The following is a 26,628-nucleotide window of genomic DNA, read 5'->3' on the forward strand; positions in this document are numbered from 1 at the left end:
AACAGCTTGACAAAACCCTACGCAAAGATAGAGAATGTTTCAGGCGTCTCTGCGTGTAGATCCCTCATCTATCAGAAGCGAAACTGAACGAATGTGTTTTTGTTCGAAATGGCAGAAAAATAAATATCAATTGCAACTATGGATAAAGATGACAATGACTAAGAAGAAGGCTTATGTATCACTAAATTATTAGATGGCAAAAGGATCCACGTTATATTTCTGTTGTATTCAACATGCTGGAAGAGTTCCAGAAGTTAACTTATTTGAAAAGCCGCAAGCTTCAGACAGACTTTTTCCCGAACATCTGAGAGACCAGTGAGAAACAAAGTAAGCGCTTTCATGAAGACATCAAAGTGATGGAGAAGTGGTATCAGGGCAGCTAAAGTGCCAACATGATGGAAATTAGGAAATTTGTTGGTAAGGTCCTATGGGACCAAACTGCTGAGGTCATCGGTCCCTAGGCTTACACATTACTTAATCTAACTTAAACCAACTTACGCTAAGGACAACACACACACCCATTCCCTAGGGAGGACTCGAACCTTCCGCCGGGAGGGGGGGGGGTTAGACGTGCAAGCCCCCCCTCCCCTCCTAGACCACGCGGCTACCCCGCGCGACTAAACATGATGGGAGTCTCAATCTTGGTCACTTCATCTAGACGTACCACACATAAGTTATCGGAGTCAGCGAAAGCATTACCAGATGATCAAAAGAGAAGAGTGAAAGGAAATATAAACCAGTGGGGAATAATTCTTTTGTGATAACGAGGTCCTTTCACGTTTATACCTCAATAAAACATTTGAGCATATTGATCAGATAAATTCCTATTTATACGAATTACATATGCTCCTGTAGTTTTCTAGTTTATAACACAATCAAACTTTAACAGAAATGTACGTATCAGAGATGGATTGAGTGGGGCCAAACACTACAAGATTAAGCGATTACTTAACAACAATATCCATAAATTTTTTTGGGTAGCCTGTGTAATCAATTGTTCATTCCATGGTCACATAACACTACAGTGCATAACTGTTATTTTAATTAAAAACTGTTGCAGAAACATGGTCGACAATGCAGGAATGTGATGATTTAAATAGGTGCTGGAAACACAATTGTAAAACCGACAATGGAAAATTTTATTTAATTTACTCTTCGTCGTACGGAAAAAAGACGAATTAGCGTCACAGCGACTCGGAATAGTCAACTTTTATTTCAAGCGAGCTGCTAGAGCATTATTTCCATATTAACTGCTAATACAGCGTACAGGAAACAAGCCCTGTGGTCGCTAAACACACACTGTACACACACTCGTTGTGTGTGCTCCCTTCCTTTGTATTTCCAGTGTATGAGTACAGGCGGATAAAAAGAGAATTACGCCCTTTTATACACCAGACAGAGCGTGTAGTTCCCAACAAATCCGAGAACCGCAGAGAAAAAAATAGAATTAATGCGGTCGGCAGAATGGCGATGATATCAGTGAATGTGCCCATTTCATGAATATAACAAATAAAGATGTCGCCAAAATTTTGAACCAATATAAGGGAACGTTAAAGTCCAGCCAAACTGTATATAGAACTGCTCGAGCAATGCGAAAAGAGAATAATTGTGTAGTCATAAACAATTTGAAAGAAACTACGTTTGACCGCCTTGGAGAAAGCTGGTGATCTAACTCACGACAATTCCAAGAATGTTTAGTGTAGAATGTACAAATACATAGCTGAACGACAATGGACGAAGAGACCTTTGAGATGGACAGGAACACCAAATGCTAAGTCCGAAAGTCTTTGCGAAACGGTTGTTAATTTCTGTCCATAACCGCAGAAAAACTTATTTGCCAAGGGAAAGGTAGAGGCCACATGAGACAAGTGAAAACTGCTCGCTCAACCAGAATTCGAGCCCTGCCATGCGCCTTTCATGGTTGGTGCTGATCTAGTTGGTCCACTCAGGTTACAAGTGAAATACACATCTAACAACAAAGTAAACACTTTTGCTACGACACTACACATCGTACCAGTTTCTTTTTGTTATATCCTAGCCAGTAATGCCACCCGAGCCCGCTGCCAAAAGGTTGGCAGCATCAAAGTCCGGACGCCGTCCGCATAAGCAGCGCCAGCGAGACAGGAAATCGCCGCAAGTCTGCGCGCGCCACCGCTGGCTTCTTAAGCGCTGGAGTCGCGAGCGCTAGGACAGTTCTGTATTCGCCGCTCAGTTGTATACTCGCCACCGAATTGTGTACTTGCTAGTCAGTTGTGTGTTCATCGCAGCAGAGTTGTTGTTTGTCGTCAGCCGACGCTGACCTAGCCGCTCCGACTCGAACTAGACAGATTTCTGTAGACACGGAGTTCACTACTGTTTCTGTATCTTCGTTAATAAAGATAAGTACCGACTTTTATTTAATCAGAGTGTTTGGGTTTTCATCTTTCTGTTCACTGTTCCAGCGGACCGGTCGGCCCGCTATTAAAAGTGTGGCGGTGACTTCGTAAGCCGTTTCTACAGCGAATTGCTTGTCGCTACGAACACCGCCACAAAACTTTGAAATATTCGTCTACAGAATGGAAGCAGTGATGCAGAAGACATGATTACAGGTTGTGTTTTAAAGAAGTTTGCTATCTGCAAATCATTAAACAATGTTATGGCTGCATATTGAGCTTCTTTCCTAACTCGATGCTGGTTTAGGAATGTGTAGAGAAATTCATTTTCTTCCTTTTATTTCTGAAGTTGCGAACATTACTTCTCTTCTTAAAATACGATGGAAGATTGGTAATGAATATCTATAGCAATTATATACAAAGTGTTCCAGAAATGTTCGATTCCCGGCGGGGTCAGGGATTTTCTCTGCCTCGTGATGGCTGGGTGTTGTGTGATGTCCTTAGGTTAGTTAGGTTTAAGTAGTTCTAAGTTCTAGGGGACTGATGACCATAGATGTTAAGTCCCATAGTGCTCAGACCAGAAATGTTGCGAAAAACTTCCAGGGGTCCTTGAAGAACATGTAGAGGATACGAACCCCTTCCGGAAACGTCATCTAACGACGCTGCAGAGCGTCGAAGTCATCAGCGCTGGTGCCTAGCACAAGGCAGCCTCTTTGACAGCAGACGTGACTCTAGCTGGCGAACCGTCACGCAGTGTTGTTTGTTATTCAGTGATCGCGAGTATTTGCCACGATCGCCAGTTGAAAAGATGGAGCTACCTGCTTCGTAGAAAGGCCTTGTCTCCTATGAGAGACACTCTCTGTTGTCTCGGTGGGTGACGATTTCGGGCACAGGTCTCCATCTGCAGTTTATTTTTCTCCTGTATACCGAAAAACATTGGACGTTTTAGACACCCTCTACAACAATTCGAAGTCTGTCACAAAATAGCTGGGCCTGCCTGTATTATTTATACACTACCGGCCATTAAAATTGCTACACCAAGAAGAAATGCAAATGATAAACGGGTATTCATTGGACAAATCACTGACATGTGATTACATTTTCACTCAATTTGGGTGCATAGATCCTGAGAAATCAGTACCCAGAACAACCACCTCTTGCCGTAATAACGGCCTCGATACGCCTGGGGATTGATTCAAACAGAGCTGGGATGGCGTGTACAGGTACAGCTGCCCATGCAGCTCCAACACGATACGACAGTTCATCAAAAGAAGTGACTGGCGTATTGTGACGAGCCAGTTACTCGGCCACCATTGACCAGATGTTTTCAGTTGGTGAGAGATCTGGAGAATGTGCTGGCCAGGGCAGCAGGCGAACATTTTCTGTATCCAGAAAGGCCCGTACAGGACCTGCAACATGCGGTCGTGCATTATCCTGCTGAAATGTAGGGTTTCGTAGGGATCGAATGAAGGGCACAGCCACGGGTCGTAACACATCTGAAATGTGACGTCCACTGTTCAAAGTGGCGTCAATGCGAACAAGAGGTGACCGAGACGTGTAACCAATGGCTCCCCATAGCATCACGCCGGGTGATACGCCACTATGGCGACGACGAAAACACGCTTCCAATGTGTGGTCACCGTGATGTCGCCAATCACGGATGCCACCGTCATGATGCTGTAAACAGAACCTGGATTCATCCGAAAAAATGACGTTTTGCTGTTCGTGCACCCAGGTTCGTCGTTGAGTACACCATCGCAGGCGCTCCTGTCTGTGATGCAGCGTCAAGGGTAACCGCAGCCATGGTCTCCGAGCTGATAGTCCATGCTGCTGCAAACGTCGTCGAGCTGTTCGTGCAGATGGTTGTTGTCTTGCAAACGTCCCCATCCGTTGACTCAGGGATCGAGACATGGCTGCACGATCCGTTACAGCCATGCGGATTATCACCCTCCTGAACCCACCGATTCCATATTCTGCTAACAGTCATTGGATCTCGACCAACGCGAGCAGCAATGTCGCGATACGATAAACCGCAATCGCGATAGGCTACAATGCGACATTTATCGAAGTCGGAAACGTGATGGTACGCATTTCTCCTCCTTACACGAGGCATCACAAGAACGTTTCACCACGCAACGCCGGTCAACCGCTGTTTCTGTATGAGAAATCGGTTGGAGACTTTCCTCATGTCAGCACGTTGTAGGTGTCGCCACCGGCGCCAACCTTGTGTGAATGCTCTGAAAAACTAATCATTTTCATGTCACAGCATCTTCTTCCTGTCGGTTAAATTTCGCGTCTGTAGCACGTCATCTTCGTGGTGTAGCAATTTTAATGGCCAGTAGTGTATATGTAACGTGTTTCGAAATATTTGTGACAGATGTCTGGGCGTGACAGATCAAGTCAAGGGGAATAATCCGTATTAGAGCAAAAGTGGTCGCTGGCGCTTCCTGGCGACATTTTATTGATTTCGCTGCCCCTGGGACCATGTGGTTTCATCGAACTATCAGGTGTGTACTAACCAGGCTAGCCCCATCTACATACATCCCCAGTAAATTGATAGAGTGATTTTCAACGACAAAACCTTAAGAATGAGGGTCTCTAAGTGGAAAACGGTATTTCAGATACTCGGCTTACCGCCTTTCACGCGGGTCATATCGCTGGCTTATAAGCAGCAAGCATTGGATACGAGCTCTGCGGAATATCTACGTCCAGAGTCTCTCAGGGTTCAAATGGCTCTGAGGACTATGGGACTTAACATCTGAGGTCATCAGTCCCCTAGAACACACATCCATGCCCGAGGCAGGATTCGAACCTGCGACCGTAACGGTCGCGCGGTTCCAGACTGAAGCGCCTGGATCGCTCGGCCACACCGGCCGGCGTCTCTCAGAGGCGTAATCAGTTATAAGGGGCGATCAAAAGTTTTCTGTTCGAAGGCTGTACCGTCCAAAATTGGTATGACCATCATGGAAAATCGCCTTCAGCACCAGGTTGAAGATACCCATTTGGTAAACCACCAGGTCCTGTTGCGTGAAGAAGTCCTAACTGCATGCAGCATATCCTCGTCCGTCAGGGATCGTCGACCCTTGAATGCATTTTTAAGGGCCAAACGTGTGGTAATCACTTGGGGCGAGACCAGGACTACAGGGTGGGTGCTCGAGACTCTCCCACTTGAGCTGGCTTAACTTCTGCTGGCCTCTCAAATCGACCGGCGTGTTGTGTCGAATCGCCACCTGCACAGAACTTTGCGCACCATTCCAGAACGGGAATGGCTGCCTCATACACATTCTGTGGTGGTTGTCTACCGATATTTGTCCTTGGACAGCCAAGAAAAGAATAACAGCACACTGGTCCTGTTTGGACGCATTTGGTAATAACGTCGCCGTAGTTCAAGTTCCCGTATTTACTGCACGCCTGTCAGAAAGACACGAATGCCACACTATACCCTTCCCTACAGTCCGGTACTTATATACCTGCATCGGAATTGCATATACACAAACGGAAACTTTTTGATCGCCCCTTTACACTAAAGACGGCTAACAACGCTGGGAAGTGTCAGCGAATATTTTGACTCTAACAAAAGTTGTTCCCCATGAGCTGATCTATCGGTCCCACACGTTTGTCGCAAATACTTTGAAACACCCTGTATGTGTTGCGTGGAAGTGTAGCTGGAATGTCCAGCTCACTAAAGGGGCGTCTACAAGACGACAGTGGGTGAACGTCGCATATTGTTCTCACTGCTCGCCATTGTGCAAACGACAGTTTATTCTTAAGTAATGAGTTACCGCGCAAAATTATGACACAGGGCCTCTGTGAGTGAATGGAAGTATTTAACATATGTTTATATGTTGTTTGATTCGATTTCCAAACCAGCGATTCAAAATGGCTCTGAGCACTATGAGACTTAACTGCTGAGGTCATCAGTCCCCTAGAACTTAGAACTACTTAAACCTAACTAGGACATCACACACATCCATGCCCGAGGCAGGATTCGAACCTGTTACCGTAGCGGTCGCGCGGTTCCAGACTGTAGCGCCTAGAACCGCTCGGCCACCGACCCCGGCCAGCAAACTAGCGATTGTTCCAGGAGCATAAGCTGTTGAATATAGTTGTTTTGAAGCTCAAAAACCTGTTCCTTCTGCTCAGATTTTCTTCAGTGTGTACAATAAAACAGTTGGTGCGTTCTAACTACTCACTGACTCCCGTTCATGTGCTATGTTCACAGAATTATTCCATTTCTCATACAGAACTCAACATACCGTGGTTTTTGGAAATTGTCGTAGAGCCCATTTTCAGAGAATCTCTCAGTGAAAGGCGTCGTCAACTAAATATTGTTCTGTTACTACCTTACAACTATATCCTCCCCCCTCCCCCACTCGCGTATTTCGTCAGTTTATATCTGTTCTTCTACTAGAAGGAATGACATGAAAAGAGGGCAATGATTTTTACCAGACAATCCCGTGAAAGGTTTAGTGGTTGTGTACTGAGTTTCGGAATTAGCGATTGTAATAAAATTTAGCTTAAATCGGAGGATCAGATATAAAGATGCATCTTACGCAACGGCGTAGGTGTGTGGGACTGGATGGAAGACCAGTAACCTTATTGTGAAAATATTAGCGGTTTGTGCCACTGCCTGTTTAACAAAGGGTTGCCGTGACCATGTTATTAGGAACTGAAATAGTGGCAGAATAATGTGAAGGCATCGGACTTTGAAATCCCCGAACTAAACCTCCTATAAGACGAGGTTCTTAGATATTTTGGCCCTGCAATATGCACTAACAGCATTGACAATTTCTGCTGGCCAAAAGCATCTCTTTGTTATCGGCATATGGTGACAATCCCACAGATAATCTAAAGCTGTAATGAGACACAGGGATAATGATTTAATATAGTGATGACTAATGTTAATTAAGTTATTAGAACAACTACTTAAATTAAATATATTTTAAGGTGCTCCGGAAAGGCTCAAAATCATGAAAAGTTCAATTTTTACTTTTTTGCGTTTTCTAAATCTGCAGACTATTACCTTTTAATAGATATATAATTTATTCAATTTCGAAGGCTACAACTATTTTTAATTTTTTTTTTAAATGTGTTCTACATGGGCGTGACCCACTGTGGCGCTGTTAAACTGCTGTCAAATGGTGTTATTATTAACGTCCGTGTTCATCAGGTACATTTTAGTGATGTGAGATAAAGTATGTGTTGTGGCTAACCTGTGATGGTTCAATATATATCGCTGGTGTGATTGTCGATTGTTTCATGTTTATTTACTCTGTCGTTATCTCGAAAATATTCGTAATTAATTCTGTTTCTTGAGTCTCTGTTTTGTTGAAGTATAATAATGAGTAAAAGTAAAGTTATTAGAAATCCTCTGAAGGCTTTTAAGAAAAGGAGAAATGTTGGAAAGCCAAAGGTATGTGTTATTACTGTAAACAATAAAGACGATAACCAAGTGAGTGAACCTAACCTCTCAAGTACACCTGCCCATAGCAGTCAAAGTGGGAAAGAAAATACTTCACAGAAGAAGCTTGGTTCAATGAGTGAAAACTATGAATGTTTTATGGGCGAATCGGATGTGAATGAAATATTTGATATGTCGGTTCTCAAAGGAATTTTTTCAAACTGTGTAAGATGTATTCATTGTAGTGAAGTTGGTCTGGAACTCTCCATAATAAAGCACGTAGGACTTGCTAGTGAAATACAACTGAAATGTGATAAGTGTTCATACATGACCACCTTTTGGAACAGTGTTGCAGTAACTGCAACTGAAGAAAAAATGATAGCAAAATCTACGAACACCACAACGAGCGATGCTTGCTTTAGACAAGGAACGCCTTCGGGCTGCAGACAGGGCTGTAAAGAGTCTAGAAATACAAGCAAGAGTAAACAGGAGGAGGAACAAGAGGAAGCTGGAGGAGGAGTTTGCAGAGGATGAAGATAATCCATCCTATGGACCTGGAATGCACTAAAAAGTTAATCCAATCTTTGTCGCTCGATTCCCAAAACTTTTATTTTCTCATACTAATTACATGTTTTCTAAGGATTTTCCAAACATATTTGTTTCAAACTTTCAGTAAATGTTACACAGTACCTTCTGCATAATTTAACACAGCCTTTTTCCAAAAAACTGTATATTTTTGAATATATAAATAAAAAATTGCAGAAAAATGTTGCGAATTTTCGTTACAATTGAAAAAAAAATCATCTTTAATAACTGAACTAAAATTTTGTGTAATCCCTGTGTTAAGTTGTAGCCCATATTCCAATAAATAATCTGTAAAAAGTTCAAGTTCCTACCTCAAATACTTTGTGAGGAAAGATGTAATTTATAAGCGTTATTTTAACATTGCAAGTATAGGGCGTTCCGGAGCCCCTTAAGATATTTGCTACACATTAGAGCAGCTGTAATTGGAAAAATGTGTTTAGTCGTAACTAGAGGTAAAACAGAAATGTGTCACCTTCGCGGCAGACGGGGCGACGAAAACAACCATTTATTTAAACAATAGGATGAGTCACGAGGTTATTCCTTAGGTTATTTGGAACAAAAATGTAAATACAGTAATGTGATCGGATCCATAATTAAGGAGCTGCAACAGAGTTCCGAAACAAGCCACGGTGTATGGAGTGCTACACTTGTGTTCACAGGATACACGTTCAGTCTGGGGTAGACAAATGCAGCGAGTGGTACGTTTGCATAACAACCACGTTGTTGATACTGCAACCACTGTTTACTGTTATTGCCTCCTGTGTACAGAGCATTCTACGATGCCGTACAGGTTTTCGTCGCAGGAGTATGGAGAGATGGTGTACATTTTGGGATTTTGTGATGGTAATGCGAAAGCTGCTGTTGCCGAATGTCACGGTTGGTGTCCTAATCTTAGGATTCCGAGTGCCAAAACATTTAGTGGAACATATCGAACAATGCTAGAAACTGGTATTCGTATTCGTATTCACTCCGAAAGACATAGTGACGTTCAAGAAGAGGAAAACATTTTTAATTCAGTAGAGCGGAGTCCTCGTTAAAGTACAAGACGCCCAGCTACCAGACTGAACGTTTCACAATCTAAGATATGTAGGATTCTTCATGAGAATGGACTGTATCCGTTTCATGTTCAGAAAGTTCACCATTTAGAGTCTCATGATTGTGCCAACCGTTTACAATTTGGAACTGATTAAACGGAAATCGGCAGCTCTCTCGCTTCATAATGTTCAGTGATGAGGCAACCTTTGCAAGAGATGGCACCAACAACACGCATAACATGCATGTCTGGGCAGACTAAAATCCCCATGCCACGGTAGTGTCTCAGTTTCAACGCAGATTCAGTGTCAATGTCTGGTGTGGTGTTGTGTGTGACCAGTTACTGGGGCCGTTTATTCTCCCGGGAAATTTAGGTAGTCAGACGTACGGTAACTTTTTTGGGAGAAGACCTACCGCAGCTTCTTGAAGATGTTCTTCTGGAAACAAGATTCCACAAGTACGTCCAACATGACGGGGCACCTGCACACTTCCACCATGGGGTAACAGCTTACCTTAATCAGCAATTTCCACATCGATGGATAGGTCGCGGGGGCCCCATCAACTGGCCTACCAGGTCCACCGATTTAACAACCCTAGATTACTCCGTCTGGGGATGGATAAAAGACATCGTGTATGACGTTAAGGTGAAAACACAAGAAGGATTGATACAACGCATTTTAGATGCCGCAACGTCAATCAGGAACGTGCATGTGACATTACGAAATGCTACTCGCCCGGTTCACTCCCGTGCTAGTATTTGCTTCAAACCCAGGGAGGAAATTTTTAACGATTCCTTTAAATCCACTCTGAATGCAAGAGACTGCTACAAAATAGTTTAAATTAATTATTATGTGCATTTTTGATAGAGAAATCCTGCAATAAAAGCTTTTTTCTGCCATTTTCCTGAATTTTTCAATTACTGTAGCTCCGTAATTATGGACCTGATCCCAACACTATATTTACATTTTTTGTTCCAAATAACCTAAGGAATACCCTCCAGAAACCGAAGGAAAACCTCGTGACGCACCCTGTATATCACAAGGATTAGAAAAAGATTTTTAAACGCAACTCGTCGCTGCTTTATTGATATGGAGATGTTACAATCACTCAAAGAGGACTAATTTTTGGCCCCCGGCTACTTGGCAGTTCAGGATGTCTTCCAAAAATCCCAAGCTGTAATTTTTCCTCCTATCTATGTAATTATGTAGTTCTCAATTCGTTCGAGCAATGATTCATAATAGGAAACACAGTCATAACTCAGTCACTCAAGCCGGCCGGAGTGGCCAAGCGGTTAAAGGCGCTACAGTCTGGAACCGCACGACCGCTACGGTCGCAGGTTCGAATCCTGCCTCGGGCATGGCTGTGTGTGATGTCCTTAAGTTAGTTAGGTTTAGGTAGTTCTAAGTTCTAGGGGACTTATGACCACAGCAGTTGAGTCCCATAGTGCTCAGAGCCATTTGAACCATTTTTGAATCAGTCACTCAAAATGATTCAGGAATTTTACTTGTTAGAATGAAATCAGGCGATGATTCTTCTTCTCCGCAGGCTCGTGCTTTGCGGCAGTCTGCTAATCTGGACAAATAAAATGCCTCGTATTTTTGGGAGCGTTGTTTAATCAGTCGGGAAATCTCAGATCAAGCGGATATTTGACTTTGTTGAAGTTTAACCTTCCGAAGAAGTAATGGAGCTCTTGGATTATTAAATGCAGGTTCGTATCCAGTCTTTCGGAAGTTCCCTTCTGATTAACAACTACGCCATATATCGATGAATATCATTAATTCTCAAATGTCAAATAATGTAAATTGTTACACACCTTTTGTATGAAGGAGCAATATATATATACTTCCCTTTTAATCGTACAATTTCGTATGAGTTATCTTTGGCCATAAATCTCAATATTCAGATTACAATTCTTCAAACAATGCTCAGGCTAATCGGCACGAAGACAATCTCAGAAGCTTTTTTTTTTTTTTTTTTTTTAACATCCACCAGAGAGAGTACTACAATGAATAATTATGCGCTCATGGCATAGCCATTGTATGAAACTAATTTGCGCATGGATTCTGCGAGTATGAAGATATTATTATTATTTATCGTATGATGTGTACATTGATTTACATTTATATACAATATTTTCAGGACTAAAATGTACAATCACAAGTTCGTACAATTTTACAGCTCTATGTCTAGTTCTTCAATCCACTTGACTGCTTCATCCGATGTACGATGAATGTCCATTAAAGTTCCTCTGAAAGTACGATGAGGGCAGTCAGCAACAATGTGATGAATCGTCTGTGAGGGGGCACCACAGTCACAATTTGCAGAGCCAACCCATCCCCATTTGTGCAGTAGATAGCCACATCTGCCTTGTCCAGTTCGAATGCGGTTAATGATCCTCCACTGACGCCTTGGAAGATCAAATCCTTGCGTCTGCTTGGAAGGGTCCTCGACTAGATGTTTATTGGCTACTGAAGACTGATCCCACTGGAGTTTCCATGAACTGTTAATGTTGAAAGCAGATCCTTCAAGGTCGAGTGCTGTGCGCCATGGTGGTTTCCTCGATTTCAAGCGTTGGTGTGTTCCTTGTACAATATATTGATGGATGGGGAGCTGGGGGTTCTGCTGAATGTTTTTCCACATCTTTAGGAGAGCTTCTGATCTTCTTAGGGCTGGAGGTGGGATATTGCTTAGAACCGGCAGCCACAGCGTGTTTGTGCTCCGAATACATCCTGTGATTAATCGCATTGCCTGATTGAGTTGATTTTCTTAGTGTGAACACTGTTGATCCAGGTTGGGCAGCAATATTCAGCAACAGAATATGACAGAGCTATTGCTGTAGATCTCAGGACGTTAGTATTGGCTCCCCATGATGTACCAACAAGCTTCTGAAGAATATTATTTCTAGTTTTAACTTTAGCAGCCACATTTGATAAATGCTGCTTGAAAGACAGAGTTCTATCTAGTGTTAATCCCAGGTACTTTGGTGTACTACAGTATGGCAACACTTGGTCTCTGAATACAACTTCTGGTTTGTAATTTGACTGTCTGTTACGTATGTGGAATGCAGATATAACTGTTTTCTGAGGATTTAGGTGGAGGCACCATTTCTTGAAATATTTGTCTAAGGCTTCCAGATCAGTGGATAGAATAGTTTCAGCATCAGCAAAGTTGGAGCACTGAGTCACCAGACAAATATCATCAGCATATATGAATTTCCTTGAAGATGTTTCTGGTAAGTCGTGTGTATACAAATTGAAAAGGAGGGGAGCCAGAACAGACCCTTGAGGTAAGCCGTCATTTAGTTTAAACATTCTGCTCCTATCATTATCTGAGTAGATCTGAAAGTACCTATTGCTTAGCATATTGTTGAGTAAGGCCGTGAGTTTACGACATGGGATAACACAAACAAATTTTAAAAGGAGTTCTTCTCGCCAGACAGTGTCATAGGCAGCAGATAGATCCAAAAAGGCAGCCACACTTACTGATTTCTTCTCATACCCATTTTCAATGTGCGTAGTGAGAGATAGTACCTGATCGTTACAACTTCTCCCAGGTCTAAATCCTGCTTGCTCGATAGGAATATGATGGTTGATTGTTTCACAGATTCTGTTGTAGATCAGGCGCTCAAGGAGTTTATAAGTGATACTTAAGAGTGCTATTGGACGATAGTTTTCCACTTTTGTGGGATCTTTATTTGGTTTCAGTATGGCTAATATTTTTGATTTCTTCATCAGATGTGGGATGTTTCCAGTTTGCAGGATGTTTGAAAGGAAGTTGGTCAACCATTTTACTGTAGCTGGTCCACAGTGAGCCAGGAATTCTGGGTATATTCCATCATATCCAGCTGCTTTTCCAAGTTTCATACTTTTGATTGCAGCTTTAGTTTCCTCTTCTTGAAATGGAGTAGAGAATTCGGAAGACTGCAGGGCTGCTCTTTTCTTGGTGTTCAACTGTAGTTTGATATCCCTTTTGGCTTGCTTGTCCTTTATATTCTTTGTAACTGACACAAGGTGTTTAGCATAGTCATTCAAATTGATGGCATTTTTTGATCTTTTTGTTGTAGGGTTTGAAGAGTCTAATTTCCTGATGATAGACCAGGCTTTTCTGCTAGAATGGGTGTAATCTAGGGACCCCACAGTTTCATGCCAGATCTTTCTTCGATTATCATCCAGGGACTGGAGGAGGCTTGTTGCATTGTCAGAGTTAGGATGGTCTTCATATTCTTTTAGTAACTCCTCACTCTCGGAACTCCAACCAGGGATATACTCTTTACGGTACCCTCTAGGAATACATCGTCTGGCTGCACCTTTGATAACCCCAACAAATCTGCTGTAGTTGTTGTACGTTGGTTTGATCCATCTGATATTGGAATCTGTTTGCTTTGCAAATTCAGTCCAGTTGGCTTTCTTGAAGTTCCACCTCGGTTTAGGATGTGATCGTACAACAGGTATAGACATCCCCACCTCCAATATAACAGGTCTGTGTTGACTATGTGGGAATTCCTTGAGCACAGTTCGTCGTACTTGATTTAGGGAATTATGAGACTGAGTTGTGAAGCACAGATCTGGGGTATAGCCTTGGGACCAGCGAGCTGAGTGGAAGGTAGGCAGATCTTTAGCATCGTAAATTAAATTCAGGTTTTCAGTTTCCATCCAGTCCTCAAGCGCTTCACCGTTGAGGTCATTCTCCATATATCCCCACAGGTGATGATGACTGTTGAAATCACCGAGGTATATAGTTGGATGTTGCAGAGACGGTAGAACGGGATTAGGCCAATTAGTCCCTGGGGGTTTGTACACGTTAACTATCGTTAGGTTTTCAATTTTAACAGCAGTTGTAAAAATGTCATTTTCAGAATTTTCTGACAGCAGCTGGTAGTTTGTTATGTGATTCTTGACGTAAGTTGCAAGGCCATAATTTTGATGGTGATTAGAGGCTATCAGTTTAAAGCCCGGTATTTTCCCCCTACTCTGTAGCTGTGGTTCATCAGCTGTGTGCGTTTCTTGAAGTGCGATGATATCAACTGCATATTTCTGTGTGAGCCTGGAAAGATACTCACATTTTGCTCGACTTATCCCTTCGATATTCAGTTGACAGATGCGCAGAGATGGTCCAATTCTACGAGCTTGTGGGTCCTGAATAGGACCGCACGTGTCCTTCGTCATTCTTTGACCGAGAGGTCTTTTCAGACAGTTCGGTCTCATCTTATCGTTGTTGCTTTCTTAGCACCACCCAGGGGTCACGTGTAGGGTATTTAAAGGTTATACCTACGGACGTGAAGCAACGCAGTATGAAGATAGAAAATTAGTAAACGTCATTCAAGGATAGAATTGTATCAGAATAATTCGTCGAATATAAAGAGATATTACAAAGCGATGCAAAGAGAAAGACCCTGATAATAACCGATTACATGATTATATTTACTTTAGTTGTTTTACGTGTAGTAATATTCATAGATTTCTTTTAGAAATGCTAAAACTGTTCTGAATGTGTTGGGCATGTAACATCTTATAGGTATTTTGGGGTTCTACGAAGCAGCAACATGAATGGTCGTTTACGTGAAATAAATATTAAGGACGGAGAAGTGGGAATCGTTGGAAGTAAGACGTAGTTCTTGCTAAAAGAAAGATGTAGTTCTTACGAAATCCTGTTGGATGTTCAAAGAAGATAGTGCCACTATTATGCTGCCATTGCGCTATGTCTCGTTTAGAGAGCATGAGAACTAGATAATACAGAAGGCGTATGTTTATGGGCATACAGCTAATCAAAATAACTACATAATATTGTAAACAGTCACTTATTTTAAATGCTTGTTTATTCCATAAACTGCTTTTCGATCCTTTTGAGGCCCGTCTTCAGATGGTGCACAGAAGGTTACACAACTATTTCATCACGTAATGCTCGGTGCTAGACCTGTGACAAAAAGATTGAACATGTGTCTTAGTCAGCACCCAACATTACGCGATGAAATAGTCCTGTAACCTCCCCTGCAACATCTGAGGACGAGCCAGAAATGATTCGAAAACCGGTTTTTGGAATAAATCAATATTTCAAAAAGTGAGCGGTCGCAATTTCCTGTACCTTTATTTCAATAAACAGTAACGGATTGTTAAACATCCACAGTCGATAAGCTTCATATTGTTATTCATTTCCCCTCGCTCAATCGCTAATACTAGTACGAAGTACCCTCCGTCAGGCTGTGTACATTGGCTTAGAGTAGACGTAAACAGGCAGAACAGAGGTTCCCAAATTTTTCCTCTGACGGAACGCTTTGGGAATCCTCATACTTTGATGGAATACTTAAGTTTATTTTGAAGGTTAATAAAAATAATAATAAAAGTAATGACATGTTAAAACAAAAGAGAAAAACTTGTTTTATTCAGTGATTACTTCAATTCTAGATCAAAACTTATAACAAAAAAATCATAGTAAAGTTTTTAAAAAGTGCGGTAAATCGATAATGATGTAGGCCGAAGCACTGAATTAAAATTCGTATCAGCAGGAGTAATCGAACACGGGTTTCCTGCTTTCTATGCAGTTGGGCTTGTAACCTTCCGGTACATAAAAAATAATATACATAATTTACAGAGAATTGAAGTTGATAATTTTGGACGTAAGCAGCGCTACGTCATGGCCCAGTGAAATCAGCCTGAATAAACTGAAAAATTCTTATCTCATAATGGTGTCACCGGATAACGCTGTCTATACATCTGCTCCTACATGGCACAGCTCAGTGCAACGCTGGCCTATCTACCACTACTGAACAACATTTGTCTGAGATTTGCATTATTAGAAAAAAAACCTCCAGAATGAAATTTTCACTCTGCAGCGGAGTGTGCGCTGGTATGAAACTTCGTGGCAGATTAAAACTGTGTGCCGGACCGAGACTCGAACTCGGGACCTTTGCCTTTCGCGGGCAAGTGCTCTAACAAGGTCTCGAGTTCGAGTCTCGGTCCGGCACACAGTTTTAATCATCAGGAAATTTAAGAAAAAAAAACTGACTTTGCTTGCTGACACAGCTGCATAACTGGTCCTCTGATTATTAAACAACACGTGACTATAATCTGGGAAAATTTGTAAAAATATTTAAATTCAAGTAAATGACTGATAAAAAATTACGTTCTGAAAAACCTTATTATTGAAAACCTTTCTGCAAACCATTACATAAAAAACTGAACATTACAAGTCTGACTTAATTAGTGCTGACAAATCACAAAAAGATTGAAACAAATTCATATTAACATCTCAGACAACAAATTTAAGCACGCACATGGCGATGAAGAATAATAAAGTTTACCTTACACTACATGGCAATGAACTGCGCTGCGCCAGCGGTGACTGCTATTGTTCTTACATGGGTAGCAACTGTACTGTAGCGGTGAGCTACTACGACTTCTCCGTAACATCGAGCTATTGCGACTGCTCCACAACAACTAACTACTGCGACTGCTCTGTAGGAGCGAGCGATTATGAATGCTGCCGACACTGCTCTGACCTGCGATTCTATTGCAGCAGAGATGTTTTGTATTGCAGGCAGCGCGTGAGCAGTACATCGAAATTACATTTGCTCCAGTAAGGTAGTGAACAGTAAACCTCTTACATAATGAAGCCCTGACAGGCTAGCTGTTACACCACACTGGCTCTGCATGTACTACACCTGCAAGGATTAACCAGTACGTTCCACTCCCCGATACAAATGTCATCTTACACCTCAGACCAGTGCTATTCCCATCCTAAACCCGAATCAGCATTGTCGAAGCTCTCCAGTATTGCAACAGTACCTTAGCAGTGAGCGAAAATGGGGTTAATCTAGACTGTACCTCAGATAATAAAAGAAATTATTCAGATAGTGAAGGGAGACGAAAATTTAATAGTCATGGGTGACTGGAATTCGAGTGTAGGAAAAGGGAGAGAAGGAAACGTAATAGGTGAATATGGATTGGGGCTAAGAAATGAAAGAGGAAGCCGCCTGGTAGAATTTTGCACAGAGCACAACATAATCATAGCTAACACTTGGTTTAAGAATCATGAAAGAAGGTTGTATACATGGAAGAACCCTGGAGATACTAAAAGGTATCAGATAGATTATATAATGGTAAGACAGAGATTTAGGAACCAGGTTTTAAATTGTAAGACATTTCCAGGGGGAGATGTGGACTCTGACCACAATCTATTGGTTATGAACTGTAGATTAAAACTGAAGAAATTGCAAAAAGGTGGGAATTTAAGGAGATGGGACCTGGATAAACTGACTAAACCAGAAGTTGTAGAGAGTTTCAGGGAGAGCATAAGGTAACAATTGACAGGAATGGGGGAAAGAAATACAGTAGAAAAAGAATGGGTAGCTTTGAGGGATGAAGTAGTGAAGGCAGCAGAGGATCAAGTAGGTAAAAAGACGAGGGCTACTAGAAATCCTTGGGTAACAGAAGAAATATTGAATTTAATTGATGAAAAGAGAAAATATAAAAATGCAGTAAATGAAACAGGCAAAAAGGAATACAAACATCTCAAAAATGAGATCGACAGGAAGTGCAAAATGGCTAAGCAGGGATGGCTAGAGGACAAATGTAAGGATGTAGAGGCTTATCTCACTAGGGGTAAGATAGATACTGCCTACAGGAAAATTAAAGAGACCTTTGGAGATAAGAGAACGACTTGTATGAATATCAAGAGCTCAGATGGAAATCCAGTTCTAAGCAAAGAAGGGAAAGCAGAAAGGTGAAGGAGTATATAGAGGGTCTATACAAGGGCGATGTACTTGAGGACATTATTATGGAAATGGAAGAGGATGTAGATGAAGATGAAATGGGAGATACGATACTGCGTGAAGAGTTTGACAGAGCACTGAAAGACATGAATCGAAACAAGGCCCCCGGAGTAGACAACATTCCATTGGAACTACTGACGTCCTTGGGAGAGCCAGTCCTGAGAAAACTCTACCATCTGGTGAGCAACATGTATGAAACAGGTGAAATATCCTCAGACTTCAAGAAGAATATGATAATTCCAATCCCAAAGAAAGCAGGTGTTGACAGATGTGAAAATTACCGAACTATCAGTTTAATAAGTCACAGCTGCAAAATACTAACACGAATTCTTTACAGACGAATGGAAAAACTAGTAGAAGCCAACCTCGGGGAAGATCAGTTTGGATTCCGTAGAAACACTGGAACACGTGAGGCAATACTGACCTTACGACTTATCTTAGAAGAAAGATTAAGGAAAGGCAAACCTACGTTTTTAGCATTTGTGGACTTAGAGAAAGCTTTTGACAATGTTGACTGGAATACTCTCTTTCAAATTTTAAAGGTGGCAGGGGTAAAATACAGGGAGCGAAAGGCTATTTAAAATTTGTACAGAAGCCAGATGGCAGTTATAAGAGTCGAGGGACATGAAAGGGAAGCAGTGGTTGGGAAGGGAGTAAGACAGGGTTGTAGCCTCTCCCCGATGTTGTTCAATCTGTATATTGAGCAAGCAGTAAAGGAAACGAAAGAAATATTCGGAGTAGGTATTAAAATCCAAGGAGAAGAAAAAAAAAATTTGAGGTTCGCCGATGACATTGTAATTCTGTCAGAGACAGCAAAGGACTTGGAAGAGCTGTTGAATGGAATGGACAGTGTCTTGAAAGGAGCATATAAGATGAACATCAACAAAAGCAAAACCAGGATAATGGAATGTAGTCGAATTAAGTCGGGTGATGCTGAGGGAATTAGATTAGGAAATGAGACACTTAAAGTAGTAAAGGAGTTTTGCTATTTGGTGAGCAAAATAACTGATGATGGTCGAAGTAGAGAGGATATAAAATGTAGACTGGCAATGGCAAGGAAAGCGTTTCTGAAGAAGAGAAATTTGTTAACATCGAGTATAGATTTAAGTGTCAGGAAGTCATTTCTGAAAGTATTTGTATGGAGTGTAGCCATGTATGGAAGTGAAACATGGACGATAAATAGTTTGGACATGAAGAGAATAGAAGCTTTCGAAATGTGGTGCTACAGAAGAATGCTGAAGATTAGATGGTAGATCACATAACTAATGAGGAAGTATTGAATAGGATTGGGGAGAAGTTTGTGGCACAACTTGACCTGAAGAAGGGATCGGTTGGTAGGACATGTTCTGAGGCATCAAGGGATCACCAATTTAGTATTGCAGGGCAGCGTGGAGGGTAAAAATCGTATAGGGAGACCAAGAGATGAATACACTAAGCAGATTCAGAAGGATGTAGGTTGCAGTAGGTACTGGGAGATGAAGAAGCTTGCACAGGATAGAGTAGCATGGAGAGCTGCATCAAACCAGTCTCAGGACTGAAGACCGCAACAACAACAAACCTCAGATGTAGGTGATATACACTGATGAGACCAAACAGTACGACTGCTGCCCACCACGACTTTGGATGCCACCTGGTGACCTTGCGGGCACATGACGCAGTAGCAAAAGTGTGTAAGCGAAGCAGACATGGAAAGGGGATCACCCTAGACAAGAGGTGAGCTGCAAACGGAGAAACCCATTTGAGACAAGCGACTTTAACAAAGTGCAGATCCTTATTACGCAGAGCCTGTGAACAAGTATCTCGAAAAATGGTGAAGCTTGGCGGATGTTCACGTGCTATTGTCGTGAGTATCTACTGAAAGAGGTAGATGGGCAGTGAAACTACCACTAGGCGCTAAATGGCTGGACGTCCACGACTCTTCATAGAACGTGGGGTTCGGAGGCTTGTCTGCTCTGTAACGTGGGACAGATGGTGATCTGTGGTATCTCCGCCGAAAGAGCACAATGCTGGCACATGCACAAGTGATTTAGAGCACACTGTTCATCGTACATTGTCGAACATGGAGCTTCGCGCAGACCACCTCTAAATGTTTACATTGTAAGTAGGCTGTTTATATGTAAGTAGGCTGTTTAGGTTTTCTTATTGGTAACGCCACGTAGCGCTCTGTATGAAAATCACTGGCTGTGCTGTGTGCAGTCTGTGGCTGGGTGGCATTAAGTAGGCTGTTTAGGTTTTTATATTGGTAACGCCACGTAGCGCTCTGTATGAAAATCACTGGCTGTGCTGTGTGCAGTCTGTGGCTGGTTTGCATTGTTGTTGGCTATTGTAGTGTTGGGCAGCTGGATGTTAACAGCGCGTAGCGTTGCGCAGTTGGAGGCGAGCCGCCAGCAATGGTGGTTGTGGGGACAGAAATGGTGGATACTAAAATGTAAACTTTCACGGCCGGAAATATCATGTCCATTATAATTATCCGGGCTGTTATGCCGTGGTCGGTTGATGAATTCTGTGGTGATTCCCAACGTTTCGTCTCCGACTGCGGGAGACATCTTCAAGGGGGTCCGTAGCTTGATGGAAGGTCCAACACACACACACAGTAGCGAGCCAGTTGAAACGAAAAATCGTCATTTTCATCAGTAAGAGGGAAAAACCAGTCAGAAAGCATGTTTCGGTGACGGTCGCTCTTCACAGTGGTGGAGGCTTCTTCGTCATCTTCCTCCTGCCCAGAACCCACAACACACAGTCAATGTTCAAATGTGTGTCAATTCCTAAGGGACCAAACTGCTGAAGTCATTGGTCCCTAGACTTACACATTACTTAAACTAACTTACGCTAAGAACAACACATACACCCATGTCCGAGAAAGGACTTGAACCTCCTGCGGGAGGGGCCGCGCAATCCGTGACATGGCGCCTCAAACCGCACGTCACTCCGCACGGCAAGACACAGGCATGCGGTGTAGATGCATCTTATCTTCCACAGTCACTCGCGGATTTTCGTTATTCCCAATTCTGCAGTTCTGCTTCTTGACGTACACACAGAGGTGGAAGTGCGCCTCATCTGAGAAAATTATTCGTTTTGCGAAGTTATCGTTCTCCGCTTGTCGAAACAAGAGTCATTGACCAAATGGATGTTTCTTTCCAAAATCTGCAGGCTTCAAATCTTGTGTAAGTTGTATCTTATACACACTCGTGTTCTGATCTTTTGAAAGGGTTTCATGGAGTGAACTTGGTGATAAATTCAACTGTTGATCTCGTCGGCGAAACGATTTTCTGACACATACGATCACGTTGTCACGCACGGCAGCAATGTTCCCTTGCATTCGAACATAACGCGGTCGTCCTGTTTTCTTAACGTTTGAAACAGAACCCGTGGTCTCAAACTTCCGGTTCAACTTCCGAATTGACGATTCGGTTGGAGCAGCATTACGTCCGAGTGTCACACGCAATTCACGAACGGTTGCCGAGGGACTTTCACTGTTTCCGTAATAACTTCTTATCACTTGGATATGTTGGTCAGTTGTATATGTTCCATGACGAAAATAAACATCCATCAGGCTACTAATGCGAAGGATCGCAGATAACAAACATGGAAAAACCACGGCTGCCAACCGTCGTATGACAAAACGGCGCAAAATTCAAATTCGTCATTACTTACCGGACACCCGACTGAGGTGTAGATCGAATGTGCATTCCTCTGAAAACCCATCATCCTGGAACTGGTAGGTTGCAGAATACAGCTAGCAATGTGCAGGTGTCTTGGCTCGAATGCTACCTTGGTAAACGTTTTTACCTATTCAGAGATAGGTGTCCCTCACCTCGGGGGTCAAAATGCTCAGACGGTGGAGGATCTCAGTGCTATGAGAGCGGGAGCCAAACATCGAAAGAGAATAATTCAGACTGTATGGTGTCTGGAGTGCGCCACGTGTTTGAGGCATGTGTTTATCAATTTGCCATGTAACACAGTAATTGGCTAACACATCACATCAATATAGGTGGTCCGTCTTTGGTAAACTACAGTTCTAGCAGACATAAGGACAGAGTTTGTCACTGTTTTTCAGTTCACGACTGGCTATCAAAGATATTGGGTTGGTTCATAAGTTCGTAGCGTTTTTCAATAGGTTTAGTAAACACACCAGATACACATAAAACAGACTTTTGTCATCAATAATATGTTCTTCTTCACTATTTACAACAGTCTGAACGACCCAAATACTTCGTCAGTTACGATTGCATCGGACACTGCATCATTGAGACTCGACCGTAGATCAATAAAAAGTGTCGTTTGCTCCGATGACAGCCGGCCGCAGTGGCCGAGCGGTTCTACGCGCTTCAGTCTGGAACCGCTTGACCGCTACGGTCGCAGGTTCAAATCCTGCCTCGGGCTTGGATGTATGTGATATCCTTAGGTTAGTTAGGTTTAAGTACTTCTAAGTTATAGGGGACTGATGACCTCACATGTTAAGTTCCATAGTGCTCAGAGTCCTTTGAACCCCCCTTTGGTCCGATGAATCACGTTCCTTGTTACGTTAATAATCGTGTCTGGACACGCTGGGGTTCAAAATGGTTAAAATGGCTCTGAGCACTATGGGACTTAATTTCTGAGGTCATCAGTCCCCTAGAACTTAGAACTAATTAAACCTAACTAACCTAAGGACATCACACACATCCATGCCCGAGGCAGGATTCGAACCTGCAATCGTAGCGGTGGCGCGGTTCCAGACTGTAGCGCCTAGAGCCGCTCGGCCACTCCGGCCGGCAACGCTGGGGCAATGTTTCGATTGCGTGTATGTAGAAAATCATGTGGTTTTAAGGCGAAGAACTCCTTGAGGCGTGTTCGGAGCGTATTTTTATCCGGACACAAAGTTCCTTGAAGGTTTTACAATAGAGAGCGGAAAGGGTGAAAAATCTTAGGGCAGAAGAACGGGTGAATAAGGTGGATGAGGAATGACTTCCCAACCTGACTGCTGTACTGTGTTTCTTGTCAGTCACTCAGAATGCGGGCGGTCTTGATCCTGAAGCAGCGTCACTTCACGCACCGTTCCTGGTCGTTGTCACTGGATCGCGTTTGTCTCAGTTGTTGAGAATAGACGTCAGCAGTGATTGCTAATCTTCGGGGAAGCAATCCGTTAGTTAGTTGGTTGCGGGTTCCATAGATGAATCGCACGGTACGGTAGCCGTTATCATGTGGAACGCGTCAAGTGCACAAGAAATGCACGTATGAAACTAGATTTTTTAACATATATATATATATATATACAGGGTGATTCAAAAAGAATACCACAACTTTAGGAATTTAAAACTCTGCAACGACAAAAGGCAGAGCTAAGCACTATCTGTCGGCGAATTAAGGGAGCTATAAAGTTTCATTTAGTTGTACATTTGTTCGCTTGAGGCGCTGTTGACTAGGCGTCAACGTCAGTTGATGCTAAGATGGCGACCGCTCAACAGAAAGCTTTTTGTGTTATTGAGTACGGCAGAAGTGAATCGACAACAGTTGTTCAGCGTGCATTTCGAACGAAGTATGGTGTTAAACCTCCTGATAGGTGGTGTATTAAACGTTGGTATAAACAGTTTACAGAGAATGGGTGTTTGTGCAAAGGGAAAAATTCTGGGCGGCCGAGAACGAGTCATGAAAATGTAGCACGCATCCAGCAAGCATTTGTTCGCAGCCCAGGAAAATCGACTCGCAGAGCTAGCAGAGAGCTGCAAATTCCACAATCAACTGTATGGAGAGTCCTACGAAAAAGGTTAGTTATGAAACCTGAACGTCAACTACCCGAGGCGATAGATCGGCCGCCAGGCAGCCCGTGACAGAGCACTTCATCACTGGCCTCGAAGGAGCCCTGATCTTACCCCCTGCGATTTTTTCTTATGGGGGTATGTTAAGGATATGGTGTTTCGGCCACCTCTCCCAGCCACCATTGATGATTTGAAACGAGAAATAACAGCAGCTATCCAAACTGTTACGCCTGATATGCTACAGAGAGTGTGGAACGAGTTGGAGTATCGGGTTGATATTGCTCGAGTGTCTGGAGGGGGCCATATTGAACATCTCTGAACTTGTTTTTGAGTGAAAAAAAACCTTTTTAAATACTCTTTGTAATGATGTATAACAGAAGGTTATATTATATTTCTTTCATTAAATACACATTTTTAAAGTTGTGGTATTCTTTTTGAATCACCCTGTATATTACACTACAGAGTTAAAGATTAATATTTCTTTGTCAAGGAGATATGATTTCAATTTATTTTTGAAGCTATTACTGCTGTCTGTCAGACTTTTTTTTCATCTGGTAATTTGTCGAAAATTTTTTTTTTTTGCAGCATATTTTTCCCCTTTCTGTGCCAAAGATAGGTTGAGTAAAGGATAGTGTAAGTCTTTCTTTTTTCTGGTATTATAATCACGAATGTCACTGTTGTTTTTAAACTGGTCCATGTTGTTGAGAACAAATTTCATTAGTGGTCAAATGTACTGTGAGGCTGTTGTAAGAATTTCCCAATCTTTGAAAAAGATGCCTACAAGATTTGCGACTATGAACCCCACACATTATTCTAACCACTGTCTTTTGAGCAGTGAATACTTTTTGTCTAAATGTTGAGTTACCCCAAAATATTATTCCGTATGACATCAGAGAATGAAGGTATGCAAAGTATGTTAGCTAACTAATTTCTGTATCCTCAAAATTGGCAATTACTCTGATTGCAAAAGTTGCTGAACCTAGTCGCTTTAGAAGATCCAAAATATGAATTTTCCAATTAAGATTCTCATCTATGTCTACACCCAAAAACTTAGAATGCTCTACCCTGTCTACTGACTTCTGTTGATGTGTTATATTTATTGAAGGAACTGTACTTTTTGCAGCAGAAAATTGGATTTACTGTGTTTTTTTTTCAAAGTTTAGAGCAAGCCCATTTGCAGAAAACCAATTAACGACTTTTCCAAAAAACTTATTTGTATCATTTACAATTGGAGTTTCTTTTACCGGATTGATAATGATGCTTGTATCATCAGCAAACAGTCTCAGTTCAGCTTCCTGTTTGAGATAGAAAGGGAGGTCGTTCACATATATCAAGAACAGCCAGAGTCGCTGTTCCATCAGAGGCATAACCTTACCTTTCGCGGATGTGCACAAGTCTTTGTACCGGGAGTTATTTCTTTGTTTGGGCTCAACCATTCCTTTCTTTCTCTTACGTTGTCATAAAGACATCATTTCTCGCCACCAGTAGTGATATAGGGTAGGAATCGTCCGTCTTGTTCAAGGGTCAATTGATGAGGAGCAGGCAGAGATGTACATGTAGTCACCTGCTGATTTTTGTGATTTTTGGCTTATAGCATGCGATACCCGTGCTATTTTTGAACCTTCCCCATTGCAAACAAGTGTCGCAGGATGGTGGAATGATGGAGGATCATCACATTTGCCAGTTCGCGAGTGGACCGATGAGCGTAGCAGTCTGGTCCCTTTAACCCCCCCCCCCCCCCCCCCCCAGTTCGTGAGTGAAGTGCGGAATTAGCCGAGCGGTCTCAAGCGCTGAAGTCATGGACTGTGCGGCTGGTCCCGGCGGAGGTTCGAGTCCTCCCTCGGGCAGCGGTGTGTGTGTTTGTCCTTAGGATACTTTAGGTTAAGTAGTGTGTAAGCTTAGGGACTGATGACCTTAGCAGTTAAGTCCCATAAGATTTCGCACACATTTGAACATTTTGAACAGTTCGCGAGTACAGTCACGTGGACCATTGTGGACTAATACGTTTAAACGATCTTCATGAAACACCGAAGGTATTCCTGAACGTAATAGCCACTAATGTCAAAACGATCCTTCTTAAACCGAGAAAACCATTTTCTTGGCGTGCTCTGTCCAACGGTACTATCTAAATACACGGCGAAAATGTTTCTGGTTGAATGAGATTTTCACTCTGCAGCGGAGTGTACGCTGATATGAAACTTCCTGGCAGATTAAAACTGTGTGACCGACCGAGACTCGAACTCGGGACCTTTGCCTTTCACGGGCAAGTGTTATACCATCTGAGCTACCGAAGCACGACTCACGCCCGGTACTCACAGCTTTACTTCTGCGAGTACCTCTTCTCCTACCTTCCAAACTTTACAGAAGCTCTCCTGCGAACTTGCACTTGCCCGCGAAAGGCAAAGGTCCCGAGCTCGAGTCTCGGTCGGGCACACAGTTTTAATCTGCCAGGAAGTTTCATATCAGCGTACACTCCGCTGCAGAGTGAAAATCTCATTCTGGAAACATCCCCCAGGCTGTGGCTAAGCCATGTCTCCGCAATATCCTTTCTTTCAGGAGTGCTAGTTCTGCTAGGTTCGCAGGAGAGCTTCTGTAAAGTTTGGAAGGTAGGAGAAGAGGTACTGGCAGAAGTAAAGCTGTGAGTACCGGGCGTGAGTCGTGCTTCGGTAGCTCAGATGGTAGAGCACTTGCCCGCGAAAGGCAAAGGTCCCGATTCGAGTCTCGGTCGGGCAC

Source organism: Schistocerca piceifrons, chromosome 1 (assembly GCF_021461385.2).
Source record: "Schistocerca piceifrons isolate TAMUIC-IGC-003096 chromosome 1, iqSchPice1.1, whole genome shotgun sequence".
Lineage (NCBI taxonomy): Eukaryota > Metazoa > Arthropoda > Insecta > Orthoptera > Acrididae > Schistocerca > Schistocerca piceifrons.